Raw genomic sequence first — 22,036 nt, 5'->3', positions numbered from 1 at the left:
GAGGAAATGGGGTAGCAGAGAAAAGCAGATCCCTGCCCAAGCCTTCACTCAGTTTGGGGCATCAGAAACCCATGGAATCAGTGTGGATGTTCCTGGAAAAACAAAAAACAACTGTTGTGCTTCTTCCCAACAGCAGCAACAGCACATCCCAGTCTCAGGACTCTCCTGCACTTCTGCCTCTGCTGCTGCTCCATCCTGTTCCCTTTGTACAGCTGCAGCCAGTCATCCCCTGCTGGGTCAGGGCAGGGCTGCAAAATTAAATTTTGCAGAGTGATGGAGCCTTAAATGTGCTCAGAGGGCTTGGATCTTGCTCCAGACTGAGCTGCACCACCTTTCTGCTGACCTGAATTTTGACTTGATTTCGGAGATTTATATACCTGGAATTAACTATGGACTTTACATTTAGTATATAATAAATATATTTTTAAAAATAATAAATAAAATATTGTAAAATATCATAAATATTACATATCTTTATATCATAACCCACTTGTTTTTTCCCACCTGGAATTAGCTATGGACTTGACATTTAGTATATAATAAATGTATTTTTAATCAATTAATACAATATTGTAAAATATTATAAATATTACATATATTTATATTATAACCCATTTGTTTTCCCCACATGGAATTAACTATGGGCTTTACATTTATTATATAATAAATGTAATGTTTTAAATTAATAAATAAAATCTTGTGAAATATCATAAATGCTACATATCTTTATATCATAACCCACTTGTTTTTCCCCACCTGGAATTAACTATGAACTTTACATTTATTACACAATAAATGTAATGTTTTAAATTAATAAATAAAATCTTGTGAAATATCATAAATGTTACATATCTTTATACAATAACTCACTTGTTTTTCCTACCTGCTCTTGTTTGGGATCCAGTGCTTTGCATTGAACCACAGCCTGATTTCCAGAGTTTGTTCTGAGGTGACAGAAAATCCACCAGATTGCTCAGGACCTTTTCCCAGCATGTTAAATCCTCTCCCTAATACACCTCAGTCTTTACCTCCTCCAGCCTGATCTGAGCAATGTTTTCTCTCATTTCCTCTGAAACTCCCCTGCAGAATCAGCCAAACATCACCATAAGGAGGTGCCTCTCCAGTGTCACCCCCAGGAACTGAAGGGGGTAATTTTGACACATTTCCCACTCAGAGCTTGTCCTCCAGACTTCTGGGTCACTTTTGCTGCTCTCTCCAAGCCCTGGATGCTCCCTTGCAGGCGCAGACATCAGAGCAGGGTGTCCCCCGTTCTGCCATGCCCAGATGAGAAATGACTCTCCTCATCTCGCTCACCACGTCCCATTCTGCATCCAGGGGCTGAGTCAGCCCTGCTCAGGGATCTCAGGCGTTGCTCTGAGGTTGTTTCTCAAATCATTGAGCTGGAGTTGCTGCCCTCCAGCACAGATTCTCCCCCTCCTGCCCATGCTCCAAGAGATTTTTTTTTTAAATTAAAACAAACCTTTGCAAAGAGTGTGTGCCCAGTAAGACTGCCTCAGCAATTCTTTTCTTCTAGATCAAAACTTGCTTTCATTTTTATTCCTTCTTCAGCTTCGAGATTCAAAAATCTTTCTGCTAAGCATAATTATCTGTGAGACCTTATTGTCAAACTTTCATCCTTCCCAACAGTGGAGGATCCTGAATCCAAACAACTCATTCCCTTCAGTTTGAACAGGCTGGATTACTACCAAATACACTCTAACCACCTCTCGGCAACAGTTTCTATTAGAAAATTCACTATACCTACTCTTTTTTTTTAACCAATAAAAGTGCAGCTCTGACAAAGCAGAGCCACCAAAAATTCCCAGTCACTCCTGACTGTTCCTCTCCACGGAAATCTTTAGTAAAAGGCGAAAGATTTATTCGCTCTGAAGAGAAACCAGAGCATGCCCTCCTGGCCCTGCCCAGGCCCTGCCCTGCATGGAGGTTCCTCTGCAGCACAGGGTCACCTGTCCCACCCCCAGTTTCACCCTGTGCTGTCCCCAGACGGGTCCCCTGGCAGGGTCACAGCCCAGTCCCGTGTCCCCACCCAAGTTTTCCCGTGGCAAAAGTGGGAATTTGGAGCAGAGCTGTGCTGCTGGCCCGCAGTGCACCCTGGGTATGCAAATTGGCTGAATGCTAATGAGGCACGGGTGCCTCCCATGGCACGGGTGGCACTGGGTGGGATTTAAGGTCCCTTCCCACCCAGCCCCTGGTGGCATTCTGTGTTGGTTGGAACAGGAGCAGAGCTGAGCCAGCCCAGGCTCTGTCCAGCTGACAAAGGGCGCTTGTCTCATGTTCCCCTAGAGCTCATTACCTGTGCCTCATTAGCATTCAGCCAATTTGCATACCCGCGGTGCACTGCGGGCCAGCAGCACAGCTCTGCTCCAAATTCCCACTTTTGCCATGGGAAAACTTGGGTGGGGACACGGGACTGGGCTGTGACCCTGCCAGGGGACCCGTCTGGGGACAGCACAGGGTGAAACTGGGGGTGGGACAGGTGACCCTGTGCTGCAGAGGAACCTCCATGCAGGGCAGGGCCTGGGCAGGGCGAGGAGGGCATGCTCTGGTTTCTCTTCAGAGCGAATAAATCTTTCGCCTTTTACTAAAGATTTCCGTGGAGAGGAACAGTCAGGAGTGACTGGGAATTTTTGGTGGCTCTGCTTTATCAGAGCTGCACTTTTATTGGTTAAAAAATAGATTGGTTTGTGGGAAGTGTTGTAGAGAGGAGTTAGAATGTATTTGGTAATATCTGCGCAGCTGTGGCTGCCCCTGGATCCCTGGAAGTGCCCAAAGACCAGGCTGGATAGAGCTTGGAGCAGCCTGGGACAGTGGAAATTGTCCTTTCTCATGGCAGGGGGTGGAACTGGATGATCTTTAAAGTCCTTTCCAACCCAAACCACTTTTTGGCTCTGTTCTTACCTGTGAAACAGCTTCTGGTGCCAAGGGGAAGAAATCGCTCCTCCTAAAGGGATGTACATCCAAAATTATGGGTAAGATTTGCCAGGTTATGGCTGTGTATTTACCAAAGTGGCACCTGTATCTTGAATTCAATATGCCCACTCTTTGGGACTGTTTTCCCCGTAACTAATTTTTAAGGTTATAAAAGGAAGACTTTAGACCATTCACACCCCTCTCCTTCAAGAAATGAGTTTCCTGCCTTTATTTTTTGCATGCCTTCATTTCCTGCCTTCATTTCCCCTGCTTTTGAAAGGAGCAGAATTTTCTGTTTGCACAAGTGAAACCCAGTGTGACAAATATTCCCTCCCAGAAAACCCCTCCATGTCTGGGTGAAGTGTGGCATCTGTCTGAGAGCACAGGGAAATGTTTTCATGTGTTCAGAGCAGCCCAGAGTCAGGTCCTGCTGCATTAATTGGGACCCTGAGCATAGCACTGAATTTATTTGGAATAATAAAGGGAAGTGTCCCAGGTGGGAAGTGTCCAGGGCACACTGCACACCCTGGATGAGATGCCTTGCTTGCAAGGTCCTGGCTTGAAGTGTTTTGCTGCCAACAAATCATTGCTGGCATCTTGGCAGTGCTGTAAACACCACAGACATCCCATATTTTCCTTTGGCTCCTGCCCCTGAAGCCCCTCTTGTCATCATCTCTTGATCATTCTGCACAGACACAATTTGGATGCATTTGTGGCTGTGGTTGTGATTACCTTGCTGTTCTGGAGGCTCTAAAATCACCTTGAAGACTGCATGGACATCCCTGGTGAGTGGAAAAGGCTGGAGGGAAAGATGCTTGGGTTTACAGGCTGTTAAAAATGAAAATAAAATGTGTTGCATGGGATCTGTGGGCGGTGGATGATTGTTCTCTGCAAAGGCAGAGTTTGGAGGGAGAGAACATTCCCACATCTGCTGTGGGACATGTGAACTGTCCCTCCATGGCACAGAGTCAGAGCCACTCATCCCTCGCATGAGTGGGATGAGGTGGAACAAAATTTGAAGGGAATTTGCATCACCAGGCTCACATTTTCCCTACAGCTTTTTATGGTTTAGGCTTCCAAACCCAGCCTGGCTACCCAAAGCAGACTCCTGCTTTTAAACAGCACTGAAATTAAGGGACAGAGTTTCCCCCACAGGAGGCCTGGGATGCTCAGTGTCAGTGCCCAGCCAGAATTAACATGCAACCTGCAACCAAGAGGCTGCCAGGGACAAACAGCAGCTTTGAAGGTCACCTCTCCAAGTAGATAAGTAAATAGTAAATAAGTCAGGCAGCAATGAATAAACCAGAGACATTCCACTGGCTTGGACTTGATTTTTTTTTAGTTTTTTCCCTGCTCTTTTCACTTTCACATCCTCAAAGGCTGGTGCTAACAGGAGACCCCTCTTATTTCTCAAGCCCACTGCAGCACCCTGGCCTGTCCCAGAGACCCTGAGACCAGCCCAGAGCCCAACTGGGAGCACAAATCCACAAATCCTGTCATCCCCACAGCTGATGTCAGTCCTTCTGTCAGTCCCAGCCCATGGCAGGTGGGAGGATGCTCTGCAAATACTGGGTTTGCCTCTTGGACCACTGTAGTAGATGACTGACCCCCATCCAGAGAATAATGTGCTCTGAATCCATGATTCAGGAATGCTGAACAAATGCTTTATTAAATTGCACCATATTACACTAATGCTATACTAAATTAAATACTAAAGAATATTTGTGGAATTCACATTCCCTGAACCTGAGAGAAGCAGAGAAAAGAATGATCAAAACAATTCTTAACTCATTTGCTGCTCCTGTGTTGTTCACAAGCGGTATGCATTGTGGAAGATTGTTTACCTGAAGGGAATTGGATTCTGGTGTGAGTGTTTGGATTCACTGACCAATTGAATCCAGGTGTGTGTGTCGGGACAGTCACGAGATTCTGGGCAATTGAGTTGAGTGCTTGGCAGATTCAATTTAGATGTGATGTAATATGGTGTAATATAATATAGAATAATGTAGTATAATAAAGAATAATCTAATAATATAATGAAGAATAAATATAATAATATATTATTCTTTATTATACTATATTATTCTTGACCGATTTCTTATTTCTGATAAGATGGAGTCCTCCTCATCGTTCTTCCTGGACATCAGGCAAAAACATCACCTATAAATACTAAAGAGATATCGTATTAAAGATTACTAAAGAGATACTGTACTAAAAAGATACTCAAGAAAAGCCCATGACTGTCTCCAACCATCACAACACAGCCTTTACCCAACTGGCCAATCAATCCAAACAACCCTCACCTTCAGCAAACAATCTCCATTAACACATTCCACATGTGCCAAACAGCAGCAGCAAGTAGAGATAAGAATTGTTTTGTCTTCTCTGAGCTTCTCACTGCCTTCCCCAGGAGAAATCCTGGGAGAGAGGGAATTATAATTACCCCAGACCACAGTCTTTGCCTTTTTCACCACAATCTCCCTTGCTGAAGGGACGTGGTGGTGCCAGGTGTTTGTTTTCCTGCTCCTCCCTGCTGTGCCTAATGAGATCCTGGCTCTGCAAAGCTCAGAGTTGACTTTTTCCAGCAGTTCCTGCAGCTTGGCCACATGGCCAGGGACGAGACAGTCTGAAATCACACAGGGAGCTGTGCCAGAGCTATTTCTGATTGTGTTGGTGCCACGCTGGACCCATCTGCTGCCTCTGAAGGGCTGCTCACAGCAGAAGTGCAGGAGATGGAGACTTCATTCTTTCTTCTTGATCAGAGAGGCTCACAGCCAAGAGAGGGCTGTGCCTCACCTCTCAGAGAGCCCAGGCTCTTGGGCACCCATCCATGATTAATCAGTAATTTTCCTCTTCCTTCATAATTTTTTTTTTTTTTTTTTTTTATTTAAGAGCCACATCCAGTGGCTCTCTGCAGGCAGGACTCTGGGTGAGCTGACAGGACAGTTTCCCAGGGATGCTCTCCATGTGTAGATGCTGCACCAATTGAGCCCAGTGCTGTCCCAAAAGGGACAATGCTCACTCAGGCAAATTTTTGTCATGCTCCAGGTCATAAAACTCATTTCCTGGCACCTGACTTGGAAAACAACACATTGAGGGCCATGACATTCCTAGCTGCCAACCAGCACAGCTTTAGCAGGACTCAATATTTTGCCCTCGTCATGTGGGCAAATATTTTGCCCTGCCCACGTGCAGTCCAGTAGAAGCCAGTGGTGGATGACAGGGAAGTTTTTTTCCTCTTAAAGAAATGCACTCTCAGAACATGCCCATATTCACAGATCTTGTCCTTTTTGGTCTGCCTGTCACTGACACTTTTGAAATGAGACCAAACCATCCAGCTGAAGTGGTTCAGGACACTCAATCAGCATCTCATATTGCTGCTCTCCACCTCTCCCTTTTCTGCTGGGTAGATTTATATATCTATAAAATGTGGGATCCCATATGCTTTAGGATCCCTGACCAGCAATGTGAAGAAGAGCTCTCATTCCTCAGCAGTGTGAAGAGGAGCTCTCCATATTCTATGGAGAAATTCCATGTTTCCCTGCAGGCTTGCAACCATGGAGTTCACCCTGCAGTGCAAGGAAAAGTAGGATGCCTGTTTAGGGAAAACCCTAGCCTTGAACCCCATATAGCAAAAAACTATAACTTCTGGAAGCAATGAAAAGAGCATCCCTGAGGGAATGCGGGACAGTGGGGACAGGCAACAGAAGTTGTAGACACTCTAGGAATAAACAATTTATTATTATTATTATTATTATTATTATTATTATTATTATTATTATTAAAGAAATACTAGGTTTTTTATTAAAGAAATAAAGATGTTTTCTTCTTTCTGTTGTAGCAGGAAGATGTCTCAATTTCTTCACATCTCAATGAACAGGGTGCCCAGAGAAGCTGTGGCTGCCCTGGATCCCTGGAATTGTCCAAGGCCAGGTTGGATGGGGCTTGGAGCAGCCTGGGATGGTGGAAGATGCTCCTGTCCATGGCAGGGAGTTGGAACTTGGATGATCTTTAAGGTCACACCCAAACCATTCCATGATTCCATGATAACAAACCCTTTTCTCATGGGTTAATACCTGTGATGGCCAATGCTGGGAACAACCAGGCTGACATCTGGGTTAAACATCTGGGTTAAACATCTGCTAACTCCTCACCTCATGGACACGTCCATCACCTCAGGCTGATCCACCCCCTCCAAGCAGCTCCTTCCCAGCCCTGCTCTGAGATGTTCCCACCAGGAACATTGCCACTTCCAGCTTTCCCAGCAGCCCAGGAAGGACAAGGAGGACGCCAACATAAATCAGAACCCACCAAAGCTCTCCTTTCCCTACCTGCAGCTCTGATGGGGTGGCTCCAGGCATGACCCTCCCTACATAGTGGCAGTGCCTGTGTCCCCAAAACTGGCAGGAGTTGTCTCCTAGAAAGTGGAAAGTGGCTGGCAGGAGACCAGGTGATCTTATCCTGATTTCCTCACTATTGACTCTTCCCCAATTAACATGATAATTGTTACCCTGTGGGCCAGACATGATTAATCAGTAATTTTCCTCTTCCTTCCTTAGTTTGTTTTTTTTTCTCTTTATTTAAGAGCAGCTGGGAAATGTCATTCTCTCTCCTCCAGTAGAGTTTGAAAGCTCCTCCATCTGGACAATCAAATTCTTGATGTAAACACAGGGAAAGGAGGAGGGACCAGAAGAATGGGGATCCCCAGGGAGCACCTCCACACCCCTCCTGTCCCTGCCTGAGGTGACTTTTCCCTCTTCCCTCATTGTCCTGGCCCTTAGGAACAGAGCCAGCCACTCCACTGAAGGGGAACTGAGTAAGTGACTGTAAATTAAAATTAACATCCAGCAGCAAGGAGTACAAAGCCATGATTAATGGCCTTTTAATACTCCACTGTTCCACACTCAGAGCACTTTGTTTTAATGGCAGCATGTGGGGCATGGAGGATGAAAAGTGAGTGGATGTGAAACCAGAGCACATCTCAGGAATTCTCACCTTTAAGGAGAGATAATCCCTCTCTCTTTAGCTCAGAATTACACAGCGAAGGCTCATATCCACCTCATCTCATCAAGTGCATCACAACTAAAAATGGAACGGAGCAAAGTCATTAAAAGAAATGTCCTCTAACCAGCACTTACCCAGATAATTGTTTTTCTGCTTTGGGTTTAATTATAATGTGGACCAATTGATTAATTGAGTAAGTTTCTGTAACCTCCTCCACCCTTGCCCTAAGGAAGGCTCCAGTCAGACTTGCTGAATGATAATTATTTGTCTTTCAGCCTGTTTTAAGAGTTACAGCTTCTTTAGGGCCGTGCCCATGGGTAACACTTCCAGCTGTTCATCATTCCATGTGTTGATATGTGCCAATAATTATCCACATCACTTTGCCGCAGGAAAACTTGGAAAAGCCACGCAGGCAGCAGTCATTCTTAAACAATCCTCTTCTGTTTTTCTTTTTTTTTTTTTTTTTTTTTTTTTTAATTAAAAACTGCCTCCTAAAAGCATTTTCAAATAACTTCTGTCCAAGAACATGATCACACCACGCTCAAGTTTATCCAGTGTGAGTGCAGCCAGCACCTAATGACACATTGTGATTTGCAGCAGGGATGATCAAGGTCAAACTGGAATGAAAGTGTGATCAAGTGAGATAGTTATTAGTGAATGAGATACTTATTAGTAAGTGAGATACTTATTAATGATCCCCTCAGCTCTTGGAATAGCTACTCCATCTGCTGTTCTGTGATGAGTAGGCCTTTCCTCATGATCCAGTTTGGATTACTGTTGGAAAAATGAATCAGGTTCTTCAGGCATTATTTTGACTGTAATATCTCAGATTATTGATTCCCTTGGAGCAGCTTTTCCCCCTGGGGAGGAAAGGGTAGGATGAGGATTTCATGTGGTGATGTCCACACGTAGATTCCTGCACCTGCTGAGATGAACTCCGTCCTTCCACTCAGGCTGACCACTCAACCTTTGGCTTTGGGAATCTGCTTAAAAATCCTCCTGCTCAATAATACACTGCAAAAGGTCTCTGGTGCTACAGGTCCCTGCATCGGGTTCTTCAGGCATTATCTTGACTGTAATAATTCAGATTATTCGTTCCCCTGAAGCAGTTTTTTCCCTTGGGGAGGAAAGGGTTGGATGAGGAGTTCATGTGGTGATGTCCACACGTAGATTCCTGCAGCTGCTGAGATGAGCTCCATCCTTCCACTCAGGCTGATCACTCAACCTTTGGCTTTGGGAATCTGCTTTAAAACACTCCTGCTCAATAATGCACTGCAAAAAAATCTGGTGCTACAGGTCCCTACATTTCCTTAGGGATAAACTCCTGCTGAAGGAATAATCTGCATCAAAGACAGACTGTTGGAAAGAGAGCAGCAATACAACAGCTTCAGACTTGGCAAGTGGCTCCTCCAGGAAACCAAAGCATTTTGAATTTTTCTGCTCCCCACCACACTGACCCTGCTGAGGTTTCTGATTTTTACTTTGCAGGAACAAGTACAGGGAGATTTATACCCAGGAATATTGCTTGACACCAGTTGAATGGTGGGTATAATTATGTATAAAAGCTCTCTTGTTGCAGAATAAAAAAATCTGGTTTGTGGGTTAAAAAAAGGAAAACAAAACCAGTCTATTCCACAGTCAGACAGAGGAGATGTTTGTTAGTGCTGCTATTGATCAGTAACTATGGCAAAGCTCTAATGTGAGTTTAATACAAGGAGCAACTGAATCATCTCATTGCAGGATTCACGATCCAGAGCAGGATTTGAGCTGCTGATGGTCGAATCTTTGCCCTCCTCTGCTCCCCTTGTAAACATCTCCTGGCAGAAACTCCTTGACAGTCTCTTGGTGCAGCTGGTCGCCCTGGACTCCCAGCTGGTTCCCCTGGGGAGTGCAGAGGTCCAGCTGGTTTTTCTGGAAGAGAGGCTCTTCTGGAGCATCCCACGCCGTTCTGGATGGCAGAATGTGCACAGCACTGCTTCCATCCCAGCTGGGAAAGCTGACAGCACTGGGAACTCTACCAAGCACAGGAATAGCGAACAGGATGCTGTGATGGCTGACAAAGGCAGGGAAATATCCAAAGGAGGCAAATCATCAGCCTGTGTAGCCCATAAACCTGATGGCACCACAATTTTGGAATTTTTGAGTCAATAGTTCACCACCACAGGCTATCCCCCTACAAAAGCAGAGCACATTTGGGATCTACCTGTGGCCTTTTCAAGGCTAAATGCCCCGACAAACTTTTAAAAAGATTTTGGGTTTTTAGGAGGTTTTGGGTTTCTCCTTGGGAAAACTTTGGCAAAGCAGGAGGACACACATTCCATGAGTGGTGTTATTTTCATGGCAGTGCTGCTGATGGTACCAGGAAGGGTTTGCAAACAGCAGGAACACTTGTTGTAGGGTAAGAGGCTCATCAGTGGTTTGATGAAGCCTGAAAACACATCCCATGTCCCAACACACTGCTCAGGAATCACTGGCAAGGACTGAGGACAGCTTTTCTCTGCCGTGCTGTTACCAAAGCTTTGGGTTTTTGGAGTGAAATTGTGATTCTCGTCCTTTCTAAGATGGGGAAGGCACCTGTGCCAGCTCACTGCTGCTCTCCCTCCATCTCATCCCATTTATGCTGATACCATTCACTCACATCCACACACAGATGTGATCCTCACAGTTTTCCTTTATAAAAATGGAAAGTATTTCAAAATGGAAGGTATTCCACCTGGGAGGCATGGGATGGATTATACCAGTCTGGCACATCAGATCCTGATGACTGAAAAATGCAGAAGACTCATAAATTTCAGAATTCTCATGCCTGAACCATTCTCCCTGCTGTCTTGGTCAAGATCTCTGGATGTTTTGGAAGAAAGACAACTTGCCAAGTGGAATAATTTGCACTTCAGTGTAAGCTGAATTCATCCTGAGTGCTGCTCTTTCTCTAATTTTCCTGTAAGTGTCAACTTCATCCATGTATTTATGCACAGGAGTGATCTCCCTGACAGCAAATCAGCATAGTTAGAGAGATGGAGAATGCTGAGATTGTGGAATCATGGAATGGTTTGGGTTGGAAAGGACCTTAAAGATCATCTATCTCCAACTCCCTGCTAGGGGCAAGGACACCTTCCACTATCCCAGGTTGCTCCAAGCCCCATCCAGCCTGGCCTTGGGCACTTCCAGGGATCCAGGGGCAGCCACAGCTGCTCTGGGCACCCTGTGCCAGGGCCTCCCCACCCTCACAGCGAAAAAATTCTTCTTAAAAATCCAATCTAACCCTATTCTCTGTCAGTCTAAAGCCATTCCCCCATCCTGTCCCCTCTGCTCTTGCTCATCACCTTCTGCTCTCTCTGTCTCTACAGGAACCACCCAGTCCACCATGGCCCCAACCTTCCCCTGCTGCTCAGACCCTGTTTATCACCTCTGCCTTAACCTCCCTTTCTATTCCAGCCCTGCCCTGCTGACAAGGGGTGTGATGGTGTTCATAGGGGTCCCAGGATGAGGGAAGAGTCAAAGATCTGACTCCATGTTTCAGAAGGCTTGATTTATTATTTTATGATATATATTATATTAAAACTATACTAAAAGAATAGAAGAAAGGATTTCATCAGAAGGCTGGCTAAGAATAGAAAAAGAATGAAAACAAAAGCTTGTGACTGACCAGACAGTCTGGACAGCTGGGCTGTGATTGGCCATTAATTAGAAACAACCACATGAGCCAATCCCAGATGCACCTGTTGCATTCCACAGCAGCAGATAATCATTGTTTGCATTTTGTTCCTGAGGCCTCTCAGCTTCTCAGGAGGAAAAATCCTAAGGAAAGGATTTTTCATAAAAGATGTCTGTAACAAAGGGGTCTCTGTGGCTGTCACTTGCCAAGGGATCTCCCCTGTAGATATGATGTGTTACACGCTCCACTCATCACAGCCAGTGAGAAAATCTGCAAATTGCCTGGCCAGACCCACAGAGGGCCTGACAACCTGCACTGGAGAGCAGGCTCCATCCCTCCAGTATTCATCTTCCCCTCCTCAGTCAGTCCCTGACTCTCCCCGTCAGCTCTGGGGCTGTCCCAGTGCTCACTCCCACTCTCACAACTCTGGTTTTCTTCCCTTTTCTGCTTTGCTGTGATGACATTCTGAGATTCGTGGCTCACTCCCAGCACAGGGACTCAGGACCCAGCAGCAACAGGCAAATAGATCATGTCCTAATGAAGGGAAGGTTCCTCTGAGCCACTCTGGCACCTCTGCCAGCAGTTCTTCACCAGGACAGCGCTGGGCACAATCCTATCAAAGATATTACAGTCAAGAGTTATTGGAGCATAAGTGGTGGCAATGATCAGCCCCTGACACCAAAAATAATGGGAATATTACTACTCCTAACAAAACAAACCTGTTCACGTGGCAGGCTGGTGAGTGGGCTGAGTTCCCATGGCAACTGTCGGGCGCTGGAGCTTGTAGGAAGAAAGTAAATATTCCGTTTGAAATGGTTCAGATTCCTGCCACAAAGTTCACACAGCATGGAAACATTCATCAGATCCCTTCGTTAGCAGCACAAAATGCCCCCCATCCCCCCTGGCAGCTTCCCAAACTGAATTATCCATGTCTGCTGTGCCTTTGAGGGCTGAAATTCTCACAGAGGTTTTAGGGAAGGGATTCCAGATGTTGGATGCTTTCGCTCGAGCTGTCTGCCTTCCTCTCCCCTTCAGTCCTCCTTGCTGCTGGCTCCCAGTTCCCTGCCAAGGTGGGTGCAGGAGCTTCATCGGGATTTCTGCTGCTTGTTTTGGGTATAGTACAGGCAGCCCTGATCCCTCCCTGGGCAGCCCAGTGCTGCACACATCTGTGTTATTGTCACATTTTCTGAAAAATCCTCTTTGCCCAGGATTCTTCTCCTGGGAAGAAGCTGAGAAGCCTCAGAGAAAAATGTAAACAATAATTTTCTGATTCGCTTCTCCTGTGTTTTGCTGCTTTGGAATGTAGCTTAGACATTGTTTACCAACAGGTGAATATTTAATTAGTTCTATGTAAACTGTTTTAACTTAATGGCCAATCATGGCCAGCTGTGTTGGGACTCTGGAAGGAGTCACAAGTTTTTATTATTCATTCTTGTGAAGCTTTGCATCGGTATCCTTCTCTTTCTTTAGTACAGTTTTAGTATAGCAAATATAGCGATATGATATGATATGACATGATATGATATGACATGACATGACATAACATAACATAACATAACATAACATAACATAACATAACATAATGTATTATTGATATGAGATATGATATGATATGATATGATATGATATGATATGATATGATATGATATATGATATGACAATGTAATAAAATAATAAATCAGCCATCCGAAACCACAGAGTCAGATTAATCTCTTCCCTCATCCTAAAATCCCTCACAAACACCACACATCTGGACTTCAAGACTTGTAGGGGGATAGAATATAAGAAAAAAAAGATAGTGTAGAAAGTAATCTTACCCCTAAGGAGACAACAGTATGGAATCCCTGCAATAAGATGACAATAAGGACTAGCTTGGATTTCTCCAGAACTGTGGAATCTGGCCTTAAGGCTGCAAAAGACCTCCAATGTCATCAAGTCCAATTTGTGACCAAACAACAGCAACTAAACCGCAGCCCTGAGTGCTACATCCAGTCATTAGTGCCACCTCCAGCCATTAAAGTATTATTAAAGTATTGCCCAGGGCTGGGGATGGATGATTTGTGCCTTTGCCTCTCACACAGCTCCTTCCAGGGACAGAGGAGTTGCTGGAATATTGATTTAACTCAGTGAGAAAGAAATCCAGGGCACTGCAATGCCAAGGACTCTGAGAAAGCTCTCACAGAAAATGTCCTCAGTAAACACTGTAGAGACAACACAAAATGGGTTTGGCTGTGGGATTTCCTTTCAGATTGAGCTAATGGTGTTTATCCTCAGAAGAAACTGGAAATTGCAGCCCACAGATTCACCTGCCTCTGTGCAGATCCACCCAAGCTCTTCTGAGGAACTTTCTGATGATGGCAGCTCATGGCTTGGGACAAAGCCAGTTGCATCCAGAAATTCTGATGGGGAAAAAAATGTGATTAAATCATCTTTCTGTAATTTCAATGTACCAACACTCCCCCAAGCCCCCTCCATCCCTCTCCCCCTTTGATACCTTTTTCCACGAGGTTGAAATAACCTTTGACACCCAGAACAAGCATTCCTGTGTTGGATTATTAAGGGGTTTGAATGGGAATGGCAGCACCCAGAAGAAGCATTCCTATATTGGATTATTAAGGGATTTGAGTAGGAATGACAGCACCCAGAACCAGCATTCCTGTGTTGGATTATTAAGGGGTTTGAATGGGAATGGCAGCACCCAGAACGAGCATTCCTGTGTTGGATTATTAAGGGGTTTGAATGGGAATGGCAGCACCCAGAACCAGCATTCCTATATTGGATTATTAAGGGATTTGAGTAGGAATGGCAGCACCCAGAACAAGCACTCCTATGTTGGATTATTAAGGGGTTTGAATGGGAATGGCAGCACCCAGAACAAGCCCAAAAGCAGCCCCTGAAGTGCTCAGCTCTGGCAGAAGGGATGGTCAGGAAATTCTTCTGCTCTCCACAACATGTAGGGTCAAGGACACGTGGTTGTCACCCATGCCCAAGGTGTGTGTCCCCAGCGTGGCCAGGAGGGTGCTGAGGACAAGGGGAGGTCACAGCACTCCTGAACCCACCAGAAAAAGGGAATTCAAGGTGTTTTTGGGGAATGCAGCCCCCCACCAGCCCACCCACAGCAGCTGCAGGGTGCAGAGTGCCTGGAGAGATGGAGACCATCAGTTCTGCTCTGGAGCATGGCCAAATCCCTGTGTCAGTGCATAAAAACCACTGGGAATGAAAATAAATTTGATTTCGTATTTGATTTGCTGGGTCAGAGGGTCAGACATCCAGCCTGCCTCTGTGCCACATCCTTCTCTGCTCTGAGGAGGTGGAAAAAGAAAAATGCTTCACTCCTCTGCTGGGAAACAGAGACATAGTGACTTGCCCAGGGAAAGCAAGGGAAAGGAAGATTCACACATTTCATTAAAGGCTGGTGCCTGCAGCCACTTCTGCACTGTGCACCCTGTGCATGGCTGAAAAATCACCTCTGTGAGGGAGAGCTGCTCCCAGGACAGCCCAGATTAATCAGGATCCAGGAGCTCCCATCTCCTCCTGTGGGATCTCAGCACCTCAGGATGGAGGTGCAGAGTGGCCGAGACCACCCTTGGGGGGCTCGGGAGTCCTGGAATGTTGCCAGAAGTGTCTGGTGGCAGGGCTTTGATCCGACACAGGAGACGACACCTGTATGAGGACTGGGAGGAATTCACTGGGTGAATGGTGAAGGGATAAGTTAATTAGAGTGTAAAACACAGGGTTTAGGATTTCTGTACAGGGGGTCTAAAGAAGTAAGATGGAGGAATTGGGGCGTGTCCTGTTCTTCTTCTTCTTCTTCTCGGCCTCCATCTTCTGTGGTGATGGTGGCACTTTGGGATTGGTTATTACTAGAAGTGCACCGGTTAATAAGGGTAGAAGGTATTGGGGAAAAATGATAAATATTGTACACGTAACTTCGGGTATAAAGATAAGTGACCGCCCCGGGGGCTCGCAGTGTGCCCATGGCTGACTTGCTGTGCAGACCTCTGTCGGGCTGAAAGAAAATCTTTTAGATAAACAATTAATAAACACCGAGACCGAGACAAGATCAGAAGTCTCTCCTCGTCCTTTGAAGCGCCGGCTCTTCAAGGCCATCCCTGAGCTATCTCAGGTCATAAATCAGCAAAAAGAAAAACAGAAAACTTACATCCTCCTTGGCCGTGAACCAGAGCTGCACATGCCGAGCTCTGACAGGAAATAAACTCAATTCATTCCAGCCAGGAAAACTGGGAATAGATCCAGGCTTGAGTCTCTGTCCCCCAGACTCAGCCTGGCTGTGGTGTGTTACCTTCCCTTTCACACAGGAGCCAGCAGTGCAGGAATGGTCCTGGGGATAGGGACAGAACTTCCTGCACTGTTTTGGTGTTAGGAAGATCCTGAAATACTTTTTGTTTCAGTTTTTTAGTTTTAGTTTCAGTTTTTTAGTTTTAGTTTCAGTTTCAGTTTTTTTAGTTTCAGTTTTAGTTTTTTAGTTTTAGTTTTTTAGTTTCAGTTTTAGTTTTTTCATTTCAGTTTCAGGTTTTCTTAGTTTTAGGTTGTTTTAGTTTTTTAGTTTTACTTTAAGTTTCAGTTTTTAAATTTTAGTTTCAGTTTTAGGTTTTTTTAGTTTTAGTTTTTTAGTTTTAGTTTTGGCTTTTTAGTTTTAGTTTTTTAGTTTTAGCTTTTTAGTTTTAGTTCCAGTTTTAGGTTGTTTTAGGTTTAGTTTTGATTTTTTTAGTTTTAGTTTTAGTTTTGTTTTAGTTATTACTTTTAGTTTTGGTTTTAGTTTTAGATTTAGTTTTAGTTTCTTAGTTTTAGTTTCAGTTTCAGTTTTAGGGTTTTTTTAGTTTTAGTTTTTTAGTTTCAGTTTTTTAGTTTTAGTTCCAGTTTTAGGTTGTTTTAGGTTTAGTTTTGATTTTTTTAGTTTTAGTTTTAGTTTTGTTTTAGTTATTACTTTTAGTTTTGGTTTTAGTTTTAGATTTAGTTTTAGTTTCTTAGTTTTAGTTTCAGTTTCAGTTTTAGGTTTTTTTAGTTTTAGTTTTTTAGTTTTAGTTTTAGTTTTTAAATTTCAGTTTTAGTTTTTTAATTCCAGCTTCAGTTTTAGAATTTCTTAGTTTTAGGTTGTTTTAGTTTTAGTTTTCTAGTTTTAGTTTTTAAATTTTGGTTTCAGTTTTAAATTGTTTTAGTTTTAGTTTTAGTTTCATTTTAGTTTTAGTTTTAGTTTTTTAATTTTAGTTTCAGTTGTAGGTGATTTTTTAGGTTTAGTTTTATTTTTTTAATTTAATTTCAGTTTTAGGTCGTTTTAGTTTTTTGTTTTAGTTTTTAGTTTTAGTTTTAGTTTCAGTTTTTTAATTTTAGTTTCAGTTTTAGGGATTTTTAATTTTAGTTTTAATTCAGTTTTAGTTTTAGTGTTTTCATTTTAGTGTTTTTAGTTTTAGTTTTTTATTTTCATTTTAGTTTTAGTTTAGTTTTAGGTTTAGTTATAGTTTTTTAATTTTAGTTTCAGTTTTAGGTGTTTTTAATTTTAGTTTTTTTAGTGTTAGTTTTAGTTTTAGTTTTAGTTTTAGTTTTAGTTTTAGTTTTCATGCCCTGATGCAATTCCCAGGCATGATTTGAGGCTTGGCCATGGATATGTGCAGCCACCTCATGCAGCAGCTTTGGAACTGGGCTTTGTTTGTTTGTTTTTAACTAATTTGCAGGGATCTGAACTAGATATGGCACAAATCTGGCTTTGTTTGTTTGTTTTTAACTAATTTGCAGGGATCTGAACTAGATATGGCACAAATACTGAAGAAAGAGATTTTACTGAACCCGAGGACTTCAGAACCAGCCTCTGGAGACACCAGAACTGCAGAAAGTTGGGGAAAAGAAGCTCCAAATTGGACCTATTTTCCAAGAAAAAAGCGGATGGGGCTTAACTTGTGTTTGTAAATGATGTCTCTGACTGGTGAGATTGTGATCAAAGGGAAATGTGACGGCTCCTGTGTGATGTTAGGGAGGAAATCAGGCCAGGGAAGGGACAAGAAGGTGACCTGAGGACATGTGGCAGCAGGGAGCAACTGGGGGCAACAGCAGAGGCACAGAGTGTCAGCAGGCAGGGACAGAAGTGAGCAACCCTCCAGCCTGAGGATATCCAAGCTCCCTCTCAGCTCCTAAAATTCATGGAGGGGGATTAAAGGCAGCATTAATATGTATGCAGCAGCGTGCTGCTCCTCTGTCACGTCCTGGCTCCGGTATTTTTAGAAAATTTGGGTTGCTGAGGAGCAAAGCCTGTCCCTCAGGGTCTGTCTGCTTGTTGGGATCATTGCCCTGTCTGATGAAGTTGGGAGAGGGAGGGGAGGACATTGACCATTACGGGGAGAAACTGGAATTAACAGGTTGGGAGGAAGGGTCCCTCCTTTTAGCGAAGTTTCTCAGCCCAAATGTGTGGTTTGACCTCCTTGGCAGGGCTAAGAGGGCTCAGGGAGCTCTGAACTGGACAAAAGCAGCCCAAAACCTGTGGAGACCACAGCTAAAGGTGTGTGTGAGATGGGGCTTTTCTGGAGAAATAGAGACAAATTAATTCAATATTATTTTCTGTCCCAGTCTGGCAGTGCTGGTCCAGCCTTGGTCAAGTCAGGCTCAGAGAGAGGAGTCCCTGCAATATTTTGGCTCCTGAGTGCTCAGGAGTCTCTCTCACATCCATTTTTGGGGACAAGGGATAAATCCAGATGTCTCCACCTTGCTCTAGATCTCAGGAGTCTCTCTCACATCCATTTTTAAGGACAAGGGATAAATCCAGATGTCTCTACCTTGCTTTGGAGCTCAGGGGTCTCGCTCACATCCATTTTTGGGGACAAGGGATAAATCCAGATGTCTCCACCTTGCTTTGGAGCTCAGGGGTCTCTCTCACATCCATTTTTGGGGACAAGGGATAAATCCAGATGTCTCCACCTTGCTCTAGAACTCAGGAGTCTCTCTCACATCCATTTTTGGGGACAAGGGATAAATCCAGATGTCTCCACCTTGCTCTAGAACTCAGGAGTCTCTCTCATATCCATTTTGGGGGACAAGGGATAAATCCAGATGTCTCCACCTTGCTCTGGAGCTCAGGGGTCTCTCTCATATCCATTTTTAGGGACAAAGGACAAATGCAGATGTCTCCACCTTTCTGTAGAGCTTAGGAGTCTCTCTCACATCCATTTTTAGGGACAAAGGATAAATCCAGATGTCTCCACCTTGCTCTAGAGCTCAGGAGTCCCTCTCACATCCATTTTTGGGGACAAAGGAGAAATCCAGATGTCTCCACCTTGCTCCAGACGCTGCAGGAACACTTCCAGGGGTGGGACAGCCAGAGGATCTTGCTGAATTCTTACAAAATCCCTCTCAGGCATTCACAGGATCCCTCTGAGCCTCATATTCAGGGTTAAATTCCTGTGCATCAGTTCCTGCCTCTTGTCCTCCTGCTTGGAATCCTTGGGGTCCCTTAAACCCAGAATCTGTCCCAGGGTATTTGCCCTCGCCCTCCACCCTGGGTTTCTCTAATTAATAAATTGTCTTCAGTGATGTAATCATAATTTTGAGCAGACATGATGTGCATTACTGACTTTTGAGAGGGTTCAAACACCAGCTCTGATTTTTGCCTCTCTCCATTATAATTTTTTTTGAAGTGTGCTGTGAAAATGTGTCACCCCTTGTGATTACACTAAGGGGAAAAAAAAATGCAGAAGTGACACAAATTACTAATTACTTTATTATGCAGTGATTAAAGAAAAAAAAAAGGAAAAGAAAAGAATTAAAAGCCAGAAGTTGCTTCAGCAAATCCTATTTTTAAAGAAATAATTATTGAGTTTCAAATGTATTAAATTAGGTAATTCTCTGCCAGATTTCTTCCCCACTTTTAATCTTCATTCTTGGCTGCGTGGCTGGCTCTGCAGTCAATGCTGTGGTGGGGTGATGTGCTCAGCCTAATAATAATAATAATAATAATAATAATAATAATAATAGTAAGCTAAGCAGTATGGGCAAAACACAGAGCCTCTGAAAGGTGTTGTGTGAGCACAGAGGGAGGTGTGAGCCCAGGAGAGCTCCTGGGCTGGAGAAACAAGTCAGCCTAAGCTCCCACATTTTCCAGAGATGCCTCATTTCCTACAATTCTTATCCACATGGTCAGAAGGCTCTGGGGACAGACCATGCCACAGAGAAAAATCACTTTTGTGCCTGCCTGTGTGTTTCTGGAGGGTCTGAAGTGGGAATTCTCTGCTCTGGGTCTGGGAGGACCTGAGCTGCGAGGATTTCCCATTTTCACCACAGCAATGGTGAATTTTCCTCTTGCAGGGATGTGGGAAAACCAAGTGGGATGTTCTCACTGACTCCAAGGGAGATGCTCAGAGATCAGGGAAGCCAGCAGGGATGGAAGGGGTGTTGGAACAACTGAGCTGTGCCCATGGAGGAGCCCCCAGGCCACCTCCAGGACTCAGGAGAGCTCCAGGTCATGGGGAGCACCCCAGGAGAGAGCCCAGGATGTGCTGGTGATACCCTGAGAAGGCTGAGCTAGAGCCGAGGCTGGGCAGAGTTCCAGAATAAAGCAGGGATTCATTCACAGCATCTCCTCCATGGCTGCACCTTGGGCAGCACCAGAGCCCAGCCAGGGCTGCACCCAAGATGACCCAAAACGGCCCCAAAATGCACGAGCGCTGCCGGGGTCTGTCCCTGGGATCAGCTCTGCTCCATTTGCACCTTGCAGTTCATTGTCCCATTGCAGCTTTAGCCCAGGCAGTCCCACCCTGCTTGTTCTTCTCTCTCCAGCCCACAGTGTTTTATGTTTTTTGGGCCTGGATGGCTGTCCTTGTTCTGAAGCTGGAAAATGATTGTTTTGTCTGCCTACCCTGTGAAGAGAACTTGCTAATACTTAATATGAAGCTCAAAGTTGCACACAAAAGCAGGACAGAATGTGAAAAATATAAAAGCTAAAACATTTGGGGACAGAGCAAGGCTGGAGGAGGTGACAGGCCCAGAGTGTGGGTCCTGCTGAGGGGAAGGAACAGTTTAAAAATCAGGAGGAGAGATCCTGGTTAGTGGCAGGGTGAGAAGGTAGGAGTGTGAAGTCTGCTTGGAGATACCATTCCCCAACATCCTAGATCCTGGATCCAGTGAAAGACACTCAGGTTTCTTCTTGATGAGGTCTCAGGTTCAGGAAGGACGACAGCTGTGACTTTGTCCCACCTGAAGATGACGTCAGTGACTTTATCCAATACAATGCACGAGGAATCTCAATTCTCGAAGGATCAGCTCTGTAAAATCCCCTTTCTCTCCAATCCCAGTCTGCAAGGAGATGTTTCCTGTCCCCCTGGATCCCAGCAATTCGTTCTGGCAGTTTCACAGCTCTTCAGCAACCCTCTCTGCCAGGATAACTGCTGCCTAACTTCATGCCAAGCTCACTAAGTCCTGTTTCTCCTTATTTTTTTCCTGTCATGCAGATTTTGGTGAGCCTCTGTCCCCCAGAATCTCCCAGGACCTCCCCTTCTCCCCTTTCTCTGTAATTAAACAAGAACTGTTGACAGATGCTGTCGAAGCCAGTTCCAGCTCGCCAGAAATTTTCAGCAAATAATCAGAGGAGCTCAGAAATGAGAAGTCAGAAGAATTCAATTAATAGGCAAGAGACAAATTCTCAGCAGCCTTAAAGTGCCTTAATTCAGAGAAGTACCACTGACACCACACAAGAAAAAGGAAAAACAATGCCTTATTTTTATTTTCTCTGTGATGAGACACCAGAATAGAGAGTTTCACAAGGCATTTTTCTTTTTTTTTCACTTTTTACCTTCAGATTTGGGTCACTTGCCTTGCACAGGGTGTCTGAGCTGGAGGATCTGCTGTAAATCAGGGGATTTCAGTAAAAGAGGGTGCACACCCAAGATTTGCCAGGGAAAAGCCACCAGGGAGACAAATGAGGTGTGGAAAAGGATAATGTTTGGAGTGAACTCCCTGACATCATTTTCCTTGCCAGGAGTTTGAAACACCACGGGGTCAGAAAGGATTTGTGGTGAACATTTCTCCAAGCAAGGAATTTGACAGATATTCCTGCTCTGCTGAACTTGCTTTGCAGACTGCTCCCTAAGTCCTTTAAACAATGCTGCTGCGATTTAAAATGTCACAATACCAAAAGCATCATAATTGCAAAAAACATTCTCGTTAACAAAAAAGTTCTCCTTTCAAATTCCCCTATTCAGGCAGCTCTGTAAGCTTTTAATCCTTCAAGCACCAGTAAATGACATCTTTGCTAAGAATGGCCAGTTTACTTCAGCTGGGGAGAGGCTGGGGAGGGGATCTGGGTTTGCTGCGGATGGAGGGGGAAATGTTTCATGTTGGCTCTCAACTTCCAAGAGAAATTCCTCTTTTCAAACTCACAGCCACAAGTTGAGAGGCTCAAAAGCTCAACACCAAGACGCTGAGGCGGTGATGATGATAAGAGAA

General features: G+C 44.5%; 2 non-coding genes across 2 annotated transcripts; one reads left to right on the top strand and one right to left on the bottom strand.

Annotated features, from left to right (window-relative positions):
- Positions 1 to 1,791: 1,791 nt before the first annotated feature.
- LOC131558437 (U5 spliceosomal RNA) lies at positions 1,792 to 1,906 on the bottom strand. Its single transcript, XR_009274819.1, has one exon. It is a non-coding gene; the product is annotated as a U5 spliceosomal RNA (small nuclear RNA).
- Positions 1,907 to 2,558: 652 nt separating this feature from the next.
- Positions 2,559 to 2,673, top strand: LOC131558436 (U5 spliceosomal RNA). Its single transcript, XR_009274818.1, has one exon. It is a non-coding gene; the product is annotated as a U5 spliceosomal RNA (small nuclear RNA).
- The last annotated feature ends 19,363 nt before the right edge of the window (positions 2,674 to 22,036 follow it).

Source organism: Ammospiza caudacuta, chromosome 5 (assembly GCF_027887145.1).
Source record: "Ammospiza caudacuta isolate bAmmCau1 chromosome 5, bAmmCau1.pri, whole genome shotgun sequence".
NCBI classification, from domain to species: Eukaryota; Metazoa; Chordata; class Aves; order Passeriformes; family Passerellidae; genus Ammospiza; species Ammospiza caudacuta.
The sequence above is the reverse complement of the archived record's forward strand: the minus strand, read 5'-3'. Positions and strand labels throughout refer to the sequence as shown.